Consider the following 19,002-nt stretch of genomic DNA (forward strand, 5'->3'; position numbering starts at 1 on the left):
GATTTTTTCAAAAACTTGAGATTTTTGAACAAATCTGACGTCACCATGGGAAACCTTGACTCATTTCCTTTCCAAAAATGTATAGTTTTATTATACTTTCGACATACAATTAAAAAATAATGATGCTCGAAAAGGTCCATGTTCTCTCCCATTACTCTGCCCTTAAGGAGGCACACAGGATCACTAATTATCCATTATTATTCACCTCATAATTCGAAAACTATTTATGTAAAGTATATAAAAGTATACATTTTTTTAACGGAAATGAGCTCATAAATCCATTTAAAATGTCAGTTTTGGGTCAAAAATTACAATTTTCGAGAAAATCTCAAAAACGGCTTTTTTGACCAAACATTTTGGTCCGCCATAAAAAATTATTTGAAAATCAAAAACTGTAAAACATGAATTTTATTAATTTAGACAAATAAATCTAGAAAGTGTTTTTTTATTTTTTCGAAATTTTGCTTAGTTTTTAAAATATAGGCAAAAAATCAGTAAAAACGTGTGACCCGTGTTCAAATTTTTGAATCATGGGTGATAAAAAAAGTTCTAGGCCATAATTTTAAAAAACTAGCGGGATACCCGCGCTTCGCGCGGGTCCCCGCTAGATGAGTAAATGAGAGCGTTCACTATAACAGGAAGAATTACTGGACAGGTAGAATCATCGAAAAGATACATTTTGATTTTTCGTTTCCATGTTATTTATTTAAACCCGTTCCCATTTTTTTCTAAATCTGTTATTTGTTACATTTCCCTTTTAGCTTCATTTTTTATTTGCTGCTTGTGATTTCCCGTTTCCATGGTTTTTATTTAATTCTGTTATCATTATTATAGCTTCTTTTTTTTCTTACATTTCCTGATTAGTTTCTTTCCTTCTTTGTTTCGTTCCCGTTTCATTTAGTTAATTTAACCCGTTGGCCTAATTACTCGTACCTCTTTTGTCATTTTAATTTCATTTTTCTTTATAGTATAGGTCTACCGCTTCATTTTGTTTATACAACACACATATTTTTCCCGTATACGTCCTCTCAGAGCGTGTATGCGTACGTGTTCATCTTTATCATAATCCCGTGACCCGTCCATGTACCTTTTTGCCCTTTAATTTTTATTGACTTTTCCTTCTTTCTGTATTATCATGTCCACTGGTCTCTGGCTCGCAAGTCGCGTGGCTCTGCGCCGTTTACGCGCGCATTGGCGTAGTGCGCATTACGCTCGCGCGCCGACGCGCTGCCTGCCAGCTGCAGTGACGCGCAGGCTGGTAACTGATTTTCATAACAAAAACCCCGTTTTTAACCACATTTTCACTGATTTTGAGGCCAATTCTTGACCGATTTCAACCAAATAAAGTCGAGGCAATTTCCCGATCTCCCGTATGAATTTGGCGACATTTGGATCGAAACTGACGGAGCCTTTTACATAAACCACATAGATACATACATACATACAACATTCCCCTATTTATAGTAAGAAGAGACATGAACTTAGGGAAGGTTTTTTTATTTTTTATGTATGTATGTATGTGGTTTATGTAAACGGCTCCGTCAGTTTCGATCCAAATGTCGCCAAATTCATACGGGAGATCGGGAAATTGCCTCGACTTTATTTGGTTGAAATCGGTCAAGAATTGGCTGCAAAAACAGTGAAAATATGGGTAAAAACGGGGTTTTTGTTATGAAAATCAGTTGTCAGTCTGCGCGTCAATGCAGCTGGCAGGCAGCGCGCCGGCGTGCGAGCGTAATGCGCACTACGCCAATGCGCGCGTAAACGGCGCAGAGCCACGCGACTTGCGAGCCAGAGACCAGTGGACATGATAATTAATACAGAAAGAAGGAAAAATAAATAAAAATTAAAGGGTAAAAAGGTACATGGACGGGTCACGGCACGGGATTATGATAACGATGAACGCGTCCGCATACACGCTATGAGAGGACGTATACGGGAAAAATATGTGTGTTGTATAAACAAAATGAAGCGGTAGACCTACTATAAAGAAAATGAAATTAACATGACAAAAGAGGTACGAGTAATAGGCCAACGGGTTAAAGTAACTAGGCCTAGATGAAACGGGAACGAAACAAAGAAGGAAAGAAACTAATCGGGAAATGTAAAAAAAAAAAGAAGCAAATAAATCAGAATGTAACAAATAACAGATTTAGAAAAAAAAAATGGGAACGGGCTTAAATAAATAAATAACATGGAAACGGAAAATCACAAGCTAGGCAGCAATTTTTTTTTTTTAATGGGAACAAAAAAGCCCCATGTACGTCGAAGAAGAAACTGAAAAAAAAAAAAAAAAGGAAATGTAAGAAGAGACAGATTTATAATATAAATAAAATGTATCTTTTCGATGATTCTACCTGTTCAGTAATTCTTCCTGTTATAGTGAACGCTCCCATTTACTCATCTAGCGGGGACCTGCGCGTAGCGCGGTGTCCCGCTAGTCTTCATAAAAAGCTAACTGATTTTTTTTTTTATTCCGAACGGATTTTTTTTTAAGTTGTCACAAAAAAATTGGGGTAAAAAAGTGATTTTTTGTGATTTTTTCAAAAACTCGAGATTTTTGAAAAAATCTGACGTCACCATGGGATTCCTTGACTCATTTCCTTTCCAAAAATGTATAGTTTTATATACTTTGGACATACAATTCAGAAATAATGATGCTCGAAAAGGTCCATGTTCGCTCCCATTACACTGCCCTTAATAGTGCAACGTAATGCATAAATGAATACTCTATGGGCGAGTTTCCCGATAGGAGTCTTAATAAGCCTTAGTCTTAAGGTGGCCTTGAGGCTACTAAGCCTATCCCGCTCTCGAAGCCCGAGTCTTAACTCTAGCCGGATTTCTTCAACGCAAATTCAACCTAGTCTTAGTGGCCTTGCAGGCTTAACGCTTGACAACCTCGTCCTTTTCTACCAGCGACTTAATTGTATAGGCTGTTGGAGGTAGATGTGCATAAGCTGTGGTCCTCACGGTTTACCGTACTAACAAGGTTGCCGTCTCATTATCGCAATGTTCCCGGCGCAAAGACTAGCCTAGACCCGCGGTCTTGTGCTTGGGCTTATACCAGAGGCGGATTTAAGGAACAGGCCCTGTCAGCAGAGATGCCCGGGGCCTGCAGAATGGCGGTTCCAGGGCTTCAAGTTCCACTTGAAAAATTGGAAAACGGGTCAAAATTTTCAGGGTATTTGATTACTTTTCCAGCCTTTTCCCTACATAAACAGAAAGTAGGCCTACGCCAGCAAGTAATATTTCAGTGAAAATAATAATCGTGATAACGTATTGTCAATTTCATATCCATCATTTGAAAAACACATTCACAAATTCGTAACGACCATCCCCTGGTATGTTGCAATACAAAGTTAATGGGTTTACAAAAAGAAACTTCGCAGTCAGGAATTGTTCGATCACTCAGAAACTCACTTGTAACCGAATCATTAGTTGATCATCATCAATTATGCTAGAAAGTTAAATGTTTCGTTATCAATTCATAAATATCATTATTATAATTTTCGATTGCACGTGCAAGCATTACAATGAAATAAAACTTCCTATATAAGCTTTCACATTTTTTATGGTTACATTTTTTGATATTATACTTTTAATTACTTCATTGATTTTTTTTTATCATAAACGTTAATGGATTACATAAATAAAGGTGATTTAAGACGCTTATGCAAAAACATGAGAGAAGAAGCTTCCCGTATGTTCCGCGGCAGGCTGTTCCAGATGGACGGTCCAGCAGCTGTAAATGACTTATCACCACAGGTTAACTTGCACATGGGAATGTTTAGGAGAGCCCTGTCCATGGCAGATCTTGTAACAGGGCCACTGGAAGGTGTTGGCTTAAGACTAATTGAATCGATGAGGTATCGTGGAGCAGAGTCAGTCAGGCACTTATAAATCAAAAGACAGAGTTTGAATTGGATGCGGTTGCTAATCGGAAGCCAATGAAAATTGTTCATAAGAGGTTTTGGATCAGTACGTCTAGGAACGGAGAAAATTAGCTTGGATGCTTTGTGTTGAAGGGATTGAAGGCGGCGAAGATCTTGAGACTTGAGTCCGTAGAGAAGGCTGTTACCATAGTCCAAACGCGAAAGTATAAGGGCACGGACAACATGATGTTTAGTGTCCGTATCCAAATATGATGCTGTATTCTTCTGATGATGCGAAGCTGGAGGTTAACAGAGGAAACGATGGAGTTCACTTGTTTTGTCATAGACATACCTATGGCTGTCAAAAATCACCTCGAGGTTACGAACATAAGGGAAATTTTACCGTTTCGTTATCGCATCATAAAATATTATTTTATTATGTATGAAGATAGAACTTCAAAATGAACGATTGCAATTATTACCATGATTACCATGAAAAAAAAAATTACTCACGTTTTATATTTTTATGGTTATATTGACACCGGGTATAAATGTTCTGCTGCTTTTCGTCTTGTATAACGCTTGAAATTGAAAGGTTTCCAGAATGCCAAGCATTGACATTTCTATACATTGTATTTGGGGAATTATGCAGATATTTGGATTCATGTTATTTAGATAATAATAATAATAAAACATAATTATGAGCAATTATACAAAACATACGAACTATATACACACGTCTAGTGTTGCCCGCAAATCTCAGTTTTGTGCATGGAAAATGACCAAACCAAATGTTATGATCATGATGATGAAAGAAGAGTGTCGTATATTCGTAACTCGAAAAAATCCGACAAATATGCAGCTTCATTCATATCTTGTAAAGAGAGCATGGCTGCAGAGGGATGTTTAAATCCGGGGGGGGGGGGGGCTTCGAAAAAAAATTACGGGGATGTGCCACGCAGGATTTCGGATGCTGACTTTCTCTATACCTACTTTTTGCTGTTTTTGCCACCCAGCAGTATACCAATTTTTCACAAAAAACGCCCAAAATGCACCCAAATTTACCCTAATTGGGCGCTTTTAGGGGCACATTTTCCCAAATGCAGCTTGTAAATGTTATCTACATGGGCCCATGTGTCCTAGATTTACACATAAATAACTTTGGACCCGGGGTGGAGCTTAAGTGTCAAAATGCACGGATAGCACTAGATATATGTACAGCTAATATTTACCAGAACAATGTTGATGTATTTTACACATTTTGTGGTTGGTGTTATAAAACAAACGTAGGGGCCCGAAGGCCAAACTGGCAAGGGGGCCCTGTCAGCAACTGCTGACTTGCTGACAGCTTAAATCCGCCACTGGCTTATACCGTACCGTCACAACTTGATGCAAGAATATTGTGTCTGTTTTTGTGTCTTTTATGTATTATTTTATTTCCATTTGACTTTGTATGAGTCCAGCTTGTATGAATGATGCGTCTATGCTTTTTTATTTTATTTTATTTTTTATTTGCATCCCAAAAAGGGTAAAACTATAAGTCTAATGGGAAGGAATCCGTGATTCCCCTAAAAAGTAAAGCAAAAATTGTTTCACACTTCAAACAAATCATTCGAATGTTTGTCAAAAGTAAAACATTATTTAAGGAACATAACCAAACATTATTTGACAACCAACGTGCTATCTACTGCTGATATTTTCAGTAGTCTTCTCAGATCTCACATGAAGTTATCTGTTGGTACAATTTTTTTAAAATTATATTCGTTGCTAAAAAAAATCATCATTCAAAACGAGTAGGCCTTTATAGCAACAGCTATTTAAAAAAATTAAACTCAAATGAACACTAAAAAAAATGCTGAAATGTTCAACTAAATCGAAAATTACTCACAGTGGCGTAACTATACATTTTCATTTGGGGTGGGGGCAAGCGGGGTAAACATAATAAATGAGGGGCAGGCATCGTTCATGCTGTTCGGGTTTGTTAGCGCGTCAACACCCTCGTCGCACTGGGCCGCGTCACGGGTGGGGTGGGGTGGTTCTGAGGACTTATGGGATCTGCTTGTAATGTGTCCCCGGAACATTGGCGTAGATTTCTTTTTGACATGGGGGGGGGTGTTGGATTTGTACAAATGCCTTATTTAAGCGTGGCAGCAGCGTTGTTTTGGGTGAAGATTCCTCGGAACTAGCAAAAGACCGTAAAGCTGGTGACATATAGGCCAATGGTACAAAAGTGGAATAAGTGCAATTTATTTAACCTTAAAAATTGAGTTTTTATGGTTAAAATGACCAAATATGAGGTTAATTAATAACTCTCAGAAGTAGGCCTAATTTACCATTTTCATTGAGAGGAGGGGCAAGCAGGGGGCAAGAGCTCCCCCCCCCCCAGTTACACCACTGCTTACTCATGTTAATTGAAAGACCGTCAAAATATGAAAGAAAAACTTTGCGTTACAATTTAAACAATTTGTAAATTGAAATAGACCAAGGCTTACGACCTAAGACCTGCTCTGAGGCAGGGCCAAGAAAAGCAGCTGTAAGCCTGGCCTAACAGGCTTGCGTAGACTACGGCTACAGAAGACTGATTTCGAGAAATGCAAATTTTACTGAAGCCTGAGGCTAATCCTACAAGCCTGGCCCACAGGCTAACGAAGCCTCGAGGCTATGGTAGCCGTGCTTCCGGGAACGTGTTTTCAGTTAAGCCTGGTCTTACGACCTCTTAAGCCTTGAGGCTAGACTAGCCAACTGCTAAGCCACCCGTCGAGAAATTCGCCCTATGTGTTCTGTCGTTCTGTGCCATTTAATGATCACGATTCAGACCCCTACCCTCAAAGAAACGAGGGGGGGGGGCCGGGTGGTGGCGTAACTTTGGGTCAGGGTGCCCGGGGGCGAAAGTAGTTCGGGTGCCCCTAACCAAGGGTGTGCATGGTGCAAAGCTAATCACTTTTGGATTACATTTATTTCATCTTTCAATGCAAGCTAATGCAGTTCATGTTAATAAAACAAAATGTTTTCATATTCTCCAATGTCTTTACTTTTGAAAACTCGTCACTAGCTGCAGTGACGTAGCTAGTGATTGTGGCGCCCAGGGGCAAAAATACAAAATACCCCTCTTCCTAAAACAATTGCGTGCGGGCGTGCGAAAATGTGCATAAATACCACTAATTTGGTATTAAATCAAGTTGAATTTAGGTCTTTAAAATGCCAATTTATGTTTCAATGCGCGCGAAGCGCGTGAAAAATTTTCTGTTGAAGGGGCACCCAAATGAAGAGTAATTCTATGCATGGTGGGTAAAGGTTTCCACTTCTTTCCTATAACAAAGTATTATCGTGTCAAAGACTATCCAGGCTTGGGTGCCCCTTAGCCGGGTGCCCGGGGGCGCGACCCCCCAGAGCCCATAGGAGTTACGCCACTGCGGGTGGTCATCTTTTGTACGGTTACATTAATGACTTTCCCTACCCCCGGGGATACATTGAGGGCATCATATACATTGAGTAAATAATACCCAACATTGAGCTAAAATTAATAATTAATACCCTCAATGCTGAGTAGTATTTATCAATATGAGCTCAATGTTGGGTATTATTTCCTCAATTTAAGTATTTTTTTACTCAATTTGTAGAGTTGTGACCTTTTTACTCAAGTTGAATAAAATAATTTTAAGAGTGTATCTATCAGAAATTTTACGAACTTTTTTTTTCATATTATCGTTTCCACAGTTTAGTAATCTGAGATCTTAAATTTGCCACTTAATGTAAAGCTTAGGATGTAAACTAACAAAATCAGTATTCATTTGAAAAAAATCTTGGGCATCGTCTCGTTATGCCAAGGAGCGTTGCGGAATGATGCTGTGTGTAAAATCCCATAGAAAATGAAAATCAGTCCATGTTTGAAAATAAAAATAAAATTCAATACATTTGAGTAAATTGTGTTTTATATACTTAGCTAATTAATGTATGTTAGCTGACAAATATCAATATTTATCCAAAGATATTTATCACCGATTTTTTTTTAATCCGATAATTTGTGTTGCAAGGTCATATTCCGAAATTAACATTATGTCAATATTCTGCTAATCTAAAATTCTTAGAAGTGAAATTTAGCACTGGATGTTAGACATAGGATGTAACATACAACTATCACCATCTATCAAGAGATAATCATCACTGTTTTTATTTCATCGTATTTTCAACAACAAAAATCCTTGCAATCCATGAATCCTTATCGCGTTGCGGAATGATGCAAGGGGTTTTGCGGGGGAAATGTCACTTACAATGGGTCAGGCAGTGCTGGAACATCAATTACCTCAAAGATAGTTCGGTGCAATGCATTTTAGAATGTTTTAACCCAAAATTGTGTATAATTATTTGTTTTCAAACTGGTACATTATAAATTATGCATCATTCCACAACGTTGCGGAATGATGCAACTTTAATTGATTGTTACCACCGCAACTTTTTGAAAATTCTGTTGTTTGTGTCATTGGAAAGGGATGAATAAATTTGCTTTGCATTATAGTTTCAATGAAAATCAACCTTATTTTAAAATTGCAGTGGTAATAAATGATACTTTTGCATTGCGGAATGATGCTTTTAATCGTAATATTGGTACTCAATCAATGCTGACGAAGATGCACGTTATAAAATATGAACATTTCTGGTGTTTATATTTTGAGTTACTAATATACTTCATATTCACATGCATAATTTGTTTTCAAAATTTTACAGTACAGGGCAGCTGCTGTGTTTTTAGTTTTGCTACTTTTACCAGTCAAAAATATGCAAATTTATGCAAATTAGGATGTTTTTCTAACAATGAACACCATTTCCTCTGAAAAAAGCACGTTTTTAGAAAATATAGCCTTTTAGCTACAATATGAGACCAAAATCACATACTTGACATGACTTTTGAATTTTGACAATTTCGGCGAGCTTGCTTGGAATTGACCATATACCAGGTGGTGATCGTTTTGATTTGTAAATGTGTATTTCATATTATCGTTTCCTGTGAAATTGAATATATATATAAATGATAGTGTTTACCGCTCTACCTCACTTCTGGTGAAATCCTATGGATGTGGGATGAAATATCAAGTAAGTCAAATATTTGTTGAGAGAACTGTTTAAAATCTCTGTTTATCATATATAAATGATAATGCTCAAGGTTATTACTTTAAGTGAAATTTTACTTGTTGATTAACTTTCTTTTTGTAAGCCCCATTAACTTGCAACACACCAGGTGAATATGAGTTGTGAATGTGTTTGTCAAATTATCGTTTCAGTAAGTGTTGTAGTCAAGGCCTCTAGGTCCGAGATCGACACCTGACCTTCCGGCGAGATCGAGATCGAGATCGAGACCGAGACCAAACCTTCCGAGACCGAGACCGAGACCGATAAGTTCCGAGAGCATGACCGAGACCCGGAGGGGGGGGGGGCATATCATTCCATTCATCATGCAGTTATTGTTAACTACATGTATGCACACAACACAGGGGCATTCACAATAGGCAATTGAACCCTACTGGTAGCGCTGTGTTGTAGCTATAGGAGATGAACTAGTTAGCATCATATATCAAAAAGTATAAAAGCTATGATTTTAGTACTTGCTCTATGTTTCAATTACTTATTCTTTTCCAAATATCTGAATCTTCAACCCGGTACAAGCTTTAATAACGGGGAACATACATTTTATTAAAAAGAAATCCTACCATCTATCCAAACTCGCCGTGTTATTCCAATGCACATTTTGCTTCACCGGGCAGCCCTGGATTGGTCATATTGGGAAGATTGGTGTCATAAAACCGTCATAGGTACAAATTTAGTACTTTCTGTCAATCAAGTATGGATTATTCTCTACATGTCAATCTTTAAATAATTGGCATAGTCCTTATAATAACGGTGGTCCGCCTTGATGAGTAAATGGCAGCAAACAGCTGCCTTTCAGTGAAAAATACCCCAAAACTCGGTCAGTGGAGCTCCGCTCGTACATGTCAATAGCGTCATTATCGATTGGATTAGTCGTCCGTAGCGGACAATTCGGTCGCTCATTGGATTAATATTATCAGGTGGTAATAAATTTGCATTGGACAATAGATTACTATATAATGGTTTAGTACTGTATATATCGGTTTAATCTTCAATAAGCGGGTTTATGGCTGGAAAGGTCACGGTGAATTTGCCGTGGACGTAACTGCACTATGTTTATTTGCCAATGTTTGGTGGGTATGCCCGGGGTGGGTATGCTCACCGGAATTCGGATATGGTGGGCTTTCGGACTTGCGAGCGGTTAATGAAATCAAGGGTCTTTCCTGCCTTTCTCGTTGAAAATCGTCTGGAATGTGAGGAATGAGCAAGTTATGGGTCTTTTAGAGCTGAAATTATCAAAATCAGGGTTTTTCAGCGCTTTGTTTTGGCAAAGTAATCTAGCCAGAATACTTTGGTTTTGGTAAAATCAGGGGTCTTCTGTGCGATTCAAAAACAAAGGTCTTTCCGAGGAGCATACCAGTATGGTCATTAATTTTGTGTTAAGTATCCCCGGGGTTTAATCATGAAATGAAATTGGAAGCTCATTATCTATACATCATTTATAATTCCAAATATTGTTAAATCCTGAAACTCCCTAAATTTGATACATATCTATGAATATACAGGCAAATATAAATATCTTTTTCATTCATCTCCTGACCCCATCCAGAGGGTCACTGGATCACATGCTCTTGTGATTTTCTTTAGAACTTGCATACAAATGAAAGGGGTAATTTCTAGTGAGTGATATTACTGCATTATATTGACATTTCATATATTATTTAGGGCAAACCTTTATGTATGATTACTCATTATAATAATTTATATTAAGCCATTTTAATTTATTATGCAGTCAAAAAATAAAAGATTAGCAGTTCGGTACACATTCAAGTTTGGCGCATATTTCGATTATTTACATATATGAATGATTGTGAGTTTCAACATTCATTGAAATTTAGGGTAAGAATTTGTAAGGAACAACAACAGAAAATCGTGTTTTTTTTTCTTCAGGTCTTGATCTTAAAAACGTTCAAGACCGAGACTTTTGAGGTCCAAGACCGAGACCTTGTCATCCGAGACCGAGACATGCAAAACCAGGTTGTGATGTACCCTGCGTAAATTTGTATTTCATGAAAAAGGGGAAGTTACCTGTATAATCATGCAATAATTTGTTTATTATGACATCATGGGGGAAAACCCAGATAAATACAATAACAACATCATTTGTGAAGACTATTTATGTCAAGGGGAAAATCCCCTGAGACAGATTGTGAAATGGACATATAAATAGTGGGAAAAACCCACAGGAAGTGATGTAATGTTAAAGGTGAAAGTCTATTATTAGAACATTGGGAAAATCCAAGATATGCTACAAACATCATGTTGGTAGTAATTCTTGGCAGACCTGTATCGATGTGATTGTAATATGTGGTTGGTGTAGTTATCTCTCAAAAATGAGAGCAATAATAATTAAGCTGGGTACTCAGAGAGTATTACAAAGTGTGGCCATGGAGGATTCCTACAGTGCTACAAGTTCAGCCTTTGAGCGATGAAGATTATGTAGATGGATCTCGTCAAGTGCGGATACCGTTGTCTGCCCACACGGCAATTGTTTTGTCCTCAACGACATGCTGAAATTATGGTTATTATTTTTGGAGCTACGAAAATGGACCAAAGTAAGACATAGGGTCTACTGCGGATTGTGTCGGACTTTATGGAAAAGGTTACAATTATTATCATCTGGATACAGATCTGACAGGCTGCAATAGCCTTTATTATTGAGACAGTTTATAGTGTTGATCTGGGCTAGCTAGCTAATATGCTTACAGTCCAATTCCTTCAAAGAAAGGAAATTGCAAACCAGAAATATTTTATGTAGTCAAAGTACTACTATTTGCCAGTGTTGTCGGAGAAGATCTAGAATACTTCAAAGAACGTACTTCTTCCAAGAAAGGAATATATATTCTTCTGTCGACTTGCTGAAGTCTGGTGTTTTGATTCAACGCAACTGTCATTATAAGTGGGGACAACTGCATCGCAGTCCTGCTTCCTGAAGATATTGTGTGAAAGGTGGAAATAGCACCATTTTTGGAGAAAGCAGCACAAGGAGTTAAGTTTGGAGAAAGCAGCGCAAGGAGTTAAGTTTGGAGAAAGCAGCGCAAGGAAATAACGGTTTGGAGAAAGCAACGCCATTTTTGTGTGAGGATTTCATACGCAAGGATATTTATAAACGCAAGTGTTCACTGGACTTCGCTGATTTTCGCAGGACAAGCGAATAAGGATATATTACATCAGTCGTCCAGAACATTGCAAGAACTTTATGATCACCAAGAAGAAGAATGCTGGCTAAGTACTAAATAGATAAAGAGTGTTTTATTTGATTATTGTGTATGAGCATTTGTTGTCATATATTGTACCAATCATAACGTGCTTTCAATTGAAGACTTTGATTTTGTTAGCTTAATCAAACAGTGTATTTGTGTAGTGCATTCGTGTGTTCGGGTAAAAGGTGATTTTGGCCTTGAGTCAAGTACGACTCGTAACAAGGTCTCGAGACGGTCTCGAGACCGAGACCTACAACACTGTATTGTATTTGTATGTGAAATTGAAAAAAACATTATTATGATCATTATTTTGATCAGGGTGCTTTCAGTGAAACTTTTACTTGTTAATGAATTTTCTGTTTGTAAGCCCCATTAACCCGGGCCCATTAAGGTTGTGTAGAAATATACATGTATGCAGGTGTGATCCTTATGTTGAGTAAGTTCATCAGGTTTGTTGATTTAAACAAAAAGACATTTTAGCGTGACAAAACCAAGTGAATTTTGTACTCACTACAATATTTCGTCCTTCACATCGGAGGACTTCATCAGGTATGACTGATATGGTCATCTGATCCACTTTCCCGGGAGATGGGTTTCCGGTGATGCTTAGACTCATTTGCAGTCTTTAAAAGCGGATCATATACATGGCTGAGGAAAGTGGTTCAGATGACCATATCAGTCATACCTGATGAAGTCTTCCGATGTGAAGGACGAAATATTGTAGTGAGTAAAAAATTCACTTGGTTTTGTCACGCTAAAATGTCTTTTTGTGATCCTTATATTTGCTATACAGGGTGTCCCAGAAAAAATTACCGGGCGAATAAATATGGACGTAAGTCGAGAAATAGACATCAGAAACCAATAATCTAAACATCTGCGTGTAGCCCATCTTATTCTGCATCTGAGACGTCAATTTTACTGGAATCGATTGACTGATTGCGAAGAAATGAGCGAATACATAACGCATGCGTCAATCCACTTCAGTCCAAATTTGAAAGAAAGACCATTCAACACAATGCGCACTAGTGGTTAACTGATAACGGGCTTCATATTTTGTTCGGTGAAATCATTCTTTTAAACAATCTGTTTCTTGTAAAACATTTAATTAGGTTTTGTTCAAATTTGAAAACCTGCACGATTTGAAAATGAAAGCTTGCATGTAAAATGATGTTCGGTACTTAATTTGTAATTACGTTTTCGTTAATGTTGATATAAATTTGTAGACAGAAAGTTGACGAAACACACATACTTTAACTGGATCTCTAAAGATGCACTCCCGTGAAATACATAACATAAAATAAAACAAACGAAGACGGGAAACAGTTGTACAGCAAATTTTCGGTACTGGGCGTACCTTCTTCAGGCTTTATTACATATGAAATGACACAAGAAAACAATCTAAAAACAAGCAAGAAAATTAATGCGTAACGCGTAAAAAAACAAGCATGAAAAGATCGCGACTTAAAAAAAACGCAGTGTGAAGGCGCATCTATAAAACGCGCGCGTGAAAAAGAGGGGGTGGGGCCTATTCAATAAGATATAAATGTTGCATATAAAGAATTCCAGCTGGCTTAAAAAAAATTCTCACACACATTAATGTTTTTGGAATATTTCCAAGAAATTATAATGCAAAGTTTAAATCTTTTAAAACTTAAACAATAATGTTGCATGGTATCAAATATCACACGTAAAGCTGTAAGCACTTGATCATAATGTCATTCTTGGCTCAAATGTTCTTTGGAAAGTTAAAATATAACATAATTTGCACAGAATAAAGAATTAAAGTTGGAAAGCTTCCAATTGCAGAAGTCAAAGTTTTCTCGGACAAACTGTTATTCATCTTCAGTGAAAGCATGAATGATATAACACCGTCGGATTATAAAATAGATAATGTGGACTAAATTTGATGAGATATACAAACTTTAGGAAGCGGTGAGCGAGTATGAAAAAGCGCATGTTGATCAAACCTGGAATGAACTGCATTGATGCACGCATTATGTAATCGTCCGTTTCTTCGCAACCAGTCAACCGAATCTAATAAAATGTTTGTATGTGATGCACACAAAAATAGCCTATGTGCTACATTTTAAATTGTTTGATTTTGATGTTTATTTCTCGACTTACGGTCAATTTTATTCGCTCGGTAATTTTTTCTGGGACACCCTGTAGCTTCCCAGGGGGGGCCACTCACATAAATGGTCTGTACGCATACGTGACCAACATAACAAGTAAAAAGGGGTGTTTTTTTAGGCAAGGCAAGTTACGCGCGTGACGCATTTAGGGTCTAAAAACACTGACACTAATTTTCAAGAAAATTGGTAGATTTCTGAAACTGAACAACTTGTTTAGGGTACCTTTTCAAATATTTGGTAAATTATGAGTCCAAATAGGGTACATTTGTTGCAATTTACTAGCCAAAATCTCATTAGGGGGTAAATTCTATATTAAATTACCTTATTAAGGGGCTAAATTTGCTGGTAGGGTAAAACTCGTTTTGGGGGTGTTTAAAAAAAATGGTCACGCATGTGTACACTATCATACTTGGGTGGCCCCCTGGGTATAGCTTCCACCTCTGTCATTTCGCACCGTTTTTGTTTGATACAAAATGCGAAAGGTATCACCTTTACGCCAATATTAAGAAAACGCTGTTTAGATGAAATCTGTTTAACCTTTTTGCCCTGATTACGATTTTTTGCTTTAAACAGCATATATTACTCGTATTTTCTCAGGGCTAATCAGGGGCTATTGATATTGTTTAAACATTTAAACAAGTAAATGATTTAATCAACATGCGTTTAAACAACATTTGTTTTATTTCGACAATAAAGTTCGCGGAACCCCTATTTTAATCAAAGATTGATTAAAGAGTACAATAAAATGGTGGACGACATTTGGTTATTATGACCATTGGGGGTGCCACAAATGTCATGTGAAAATATCTGGCGCAAATGTCATGTCAAGGTCTTTATCATTAGCCCAAATCGTGTTTTTCACTTAAAATGCTACTCATTCCCCATATTACATAGCACCGTGACATCACTTGCACACATACATCGTCTATAACCAGTGTCTAAAGGTTGTACACAGAATTGGGGTCAAAGGTCATTTAGGGGTCATTTCCGGCATGTAACCAAATACCTTAAATCGGCCATCGTAGCCATATGCTTTTTGCCATGTTGACCATAGTTGAGCACTATAGGTGGTGCCACAAATGCCACGTGATCATTTGCGGTCAAAGTTCTTCCACTTACTGACAATGACCAAAAACGTAATTTTCACTAAAATTGACTGGGGGGCCTATGTCCCCCCCCCCGATGATAGATTTGCACACAAATATGTCATCCATATAGCAAAGATATATAGTCCTTACAAGCCCATTGTGGTTCAGCCATGTATAATAGTAATTGAGCAGATCATTCCTCATTATGTGTACTTTAAAGTATACATTATAGTAAGAATAGGTATGTCCTTGCAAGGCTTTGTAAAGATAGGTAAACAATATTTACAAGGGCATCTGTGTATTTACCTATAGCTGAGCTAGGTCCTGTTTTTCTATCCGATTCTTCTTCTTTCTTTCTTTCTTTACCAAATACTTTCAAAATGCTGCTGCTCCCGTAAATTACATAGTAGGCCTACAATGTCGTCAGTCACCACCATGAACCATAGGCTGGTGGTACAAATGTCGCATGAACAACTCTAGGTCAAAGGTCATAAAAGATCAACATCACTGGCTAAGAGCCGTGCTCTGTGAGTACAATGTCTAGTTTGTTTGTTGTTTTGGTTTGATCCTTTTCAAATGAGTGTCTTGCTGTATCATGTTTATGTATGGACCTCGTTGTGTACATGCCTGGTGGATATCCAAGCAAATTTATGATCATTACCTGCACTCTGATGTCAACACAATTGGACTTTTTTCAAAAAATGAAAAAAGAAAAAAAGAAATGAATACCCAATTTCATGGTCCCAATATAATCCATTAAATAGGTAAACAATAGCTGAATAAAAATAAATATATGTAAGCAATAAAGTGCTTAATCTTTGTAAACAACTAAGTTGTTTAGACATTTAACTCGGGTTATTAACACCGAATTTCGCTGTTTAATATGTCAAAAGTTACAAATTTAACTAACCATTGATTGGGTTTCTTAAACCGCGAAGAGAGTTACAACTTTTAACCAATAAACGGGTTACCGCGCCATGTAGTGAACCCGTTAATTGTTTAAGGATTTCGTATGCGGAAAATAAGAGTGTAGGTTTGCATCCCCCTTACTAGTACTTGAAACCGTAGATTCCCCTCTCTAGAAGGCCCCCTGGCTACTTTGCTGACAGGGCCCGTTTCCTTAAATCCGTCTCTGGGATGGCTCCTGCGTTGAGCAAGATAGATTAATCGATAGATCATGAGATAGATAGATAGATAGATCGATCTCTTGAAGTCAGGTATGTGACATGAAATGTTATTTTATAAAGAATCAACTTATGTACAGATAAGACATAATATATTTTGAAAAACGGTTTTCCCTGTTTTGTTTTGATACTTGTGCTAGAAAAACAAACAAACAAACAAAAAAGAATATTGTTGAAACTATATTCGTTTTTTGGTTTTTTTTGTCATTGTCACAAACGGAGAAAGAAACAGCAACTTTTAATCAGGCCCTAACCTTGTTTCTGGCGGTTTTTTGTGTCAGTTCCTGTAGAACTGACACCTTCTAGTACAGGTTTGACGATCACGTGATAAATCGAATCTGTGACGTCAATATTGATATCGATATCAATTTAAGGCTGTTCTAGTTAAATTACATACCCATTGGCATTTCGGCTGTTCCATTTAATTTACATACCGGGTACTCAACATTTCCCTGTGCACTTAAATAGTCCATGAATTGATCTTGATTTGCATTGTATAGTTATTTTTTGTACACAACAGGGATGTTACTATTGTTTAACTAAATGAAGCATACTTTTGCTTTTATCTTTCTTTGTCCTCTATTAATTATAACAATTACGTAACAAAGCTAATACTGATATAAATTATGGGAAAGTCAATGACTTTGAAATGTAAAATTTTAAACTTAGAACAATTTTGTTGGTTTTCATTTTGTGGCAAATTTGCACTCATTTTAAATAATTGTCACTCTGACTGTGTGTGTTTTTTGTTGTAAATCCACAGGCCTTTTGCCAATGACTGGTACGTCAATGTTTTCCGAGTCGTAACATTATGCGGCATGTTGAACCGTAAAATTGTGCGTATTTTCTACAGAATGGCGCAGCACCTTTAAACGAGTCGTAACATTACGCGGCATGTTGAACCGTAAAATTGTGCGTATTTTGTACAGAATGACGCAGCACCTTTAAACGAGTCGCAACATTACGCGGCATGCTACACCGTAAAATTGCGCGTATTTTCTACAGAATGACGCGGCACCTTTAAAAGAGTCGTAACATTACGCGGCATGTTGAACCGTAAAATTGTGCGTATTTTCTACAGAATGACGCAGCACCTTTGAACGAGTCGCAACATTACGCGGCATGTTGAGCCGTAAAATTGTGCGTGTTTTCTACAGAATGACGCAGCACCTTTTTGAGTCGCAACATTACGCGCGGCATGTTGAACCCTTGAATTGTGTGTATTTAGCAGATATGCTCATTATGCACTTACTCGATTTCACATTGCTATGGCAAGCTATTAATAGCATTTATAAGGGGGGGGGGGGTCAGAAACCTATAAGCTTACCAAATATTTGTGTTCAGCCCTGTCATACCCCTACACGATCCTAGTTTATAATACTCACATGCCTATAGCAGACTTCCAAATGTCCATAAATCCATCATGAACATGGAATTAAACAGGCTTTTATAAATATAATGGTTATCCTATCTGATATCACGTCCATGTTCATACACTTTGTCATGGAGCTGAATTCGACAGCCGCGACCTCCACAACCGTATCAAAATAAATTTTTATTTTCCAACTGAAAAATATTATGTCAGTCTGATCGCAAATAATTATAATCATGCATTATAATTAAAAGCAAAACAAAATCACCAAAATGCAGATTGTGCTTCAATTCAATGAGTTTAAATTCTGCACTATAACGAGTTGCACAACTTTTGCATTTCCGGTGTGGAAGCTTGACCATTTCACCCCCCCCCCTTCACTTGCTTTTAATACGCTACGCACACCATTAAATTCTTTAGAGTAATTGCAAAGATTTGTGCCAAGTCTACATATTTTACAATAAGCAATGAACTTTTTAGACTGCAACAAGCCTGTTTTAGGCTGATTACATGTCTGTCCTTTAAAAATATAAACTTTTTTTCATTTTTTATATGATCAAAATAAATTGCAATTTTTAGGTAATTTTTTTGTTTCGATTTCAAATCTGGACATTTTTGAGTCCGTGTTGAGAATAAATTCTGTTTGATGTGTATTGGGGTGTAACTTGGTAGGGTGGTGGTAAGTGGCTGCCCTAAGACTTGGTGCAATTTTTGGCGCAAAATATGCAAATTAGGTAGCTAATTTGCATATTTAACTTCTTTTTTTTTTTTGCCATTTCGAAGAACCCTGTGTTATAGACAAATTTTATACGTCACATTTGAAATCATTTAAAATGACTTATAAATTGCCTTATGCTATAATGGGGTCTTTATACATTTGTATTTTGTGAACTTTGTTTTTAAATGCCTTTGGCTTCCAGGTTAGTTTCTCGGAGCTGGTGATGTGTATTGGGGTGTAACTTGGTAGGGTGGTGGTAAGTGGCTGCCCTAAGGGTTGATGCAATTTTTG

The 19,002-nt window shown here is 37.3% G+C and overlaps 1 protein-coding gene across 1 annotated transcript in view; it reads right to left on the reverse strand.

Moving 5' to 3' along the window:
- Positions 1 to 19,002, reverse strand: part of LOC140168556 (ornithine decarboxylase-like) — a 92,792-nt gene that overhangs the window by 60,147 nt on the left and 13,643 nt on the right. The window lies entirely within an intron of this gene.

The sequence above is a fragment of the Amphiura filiformis genome, chromosome 13 (assembly GCF_039555335.1).
Source record: "Amphiura filiformis chromosome 13, Afil_fr2py, whole genome shotgun sequence".
NCBI classification, from domain to species: domain Eukaryota; kingdom Metazoa; phylum Echinodermata; class Ophiuroidea; order Amphilepidida; family Amphiuridae; genus Amphiura; species Amphiura filiformis.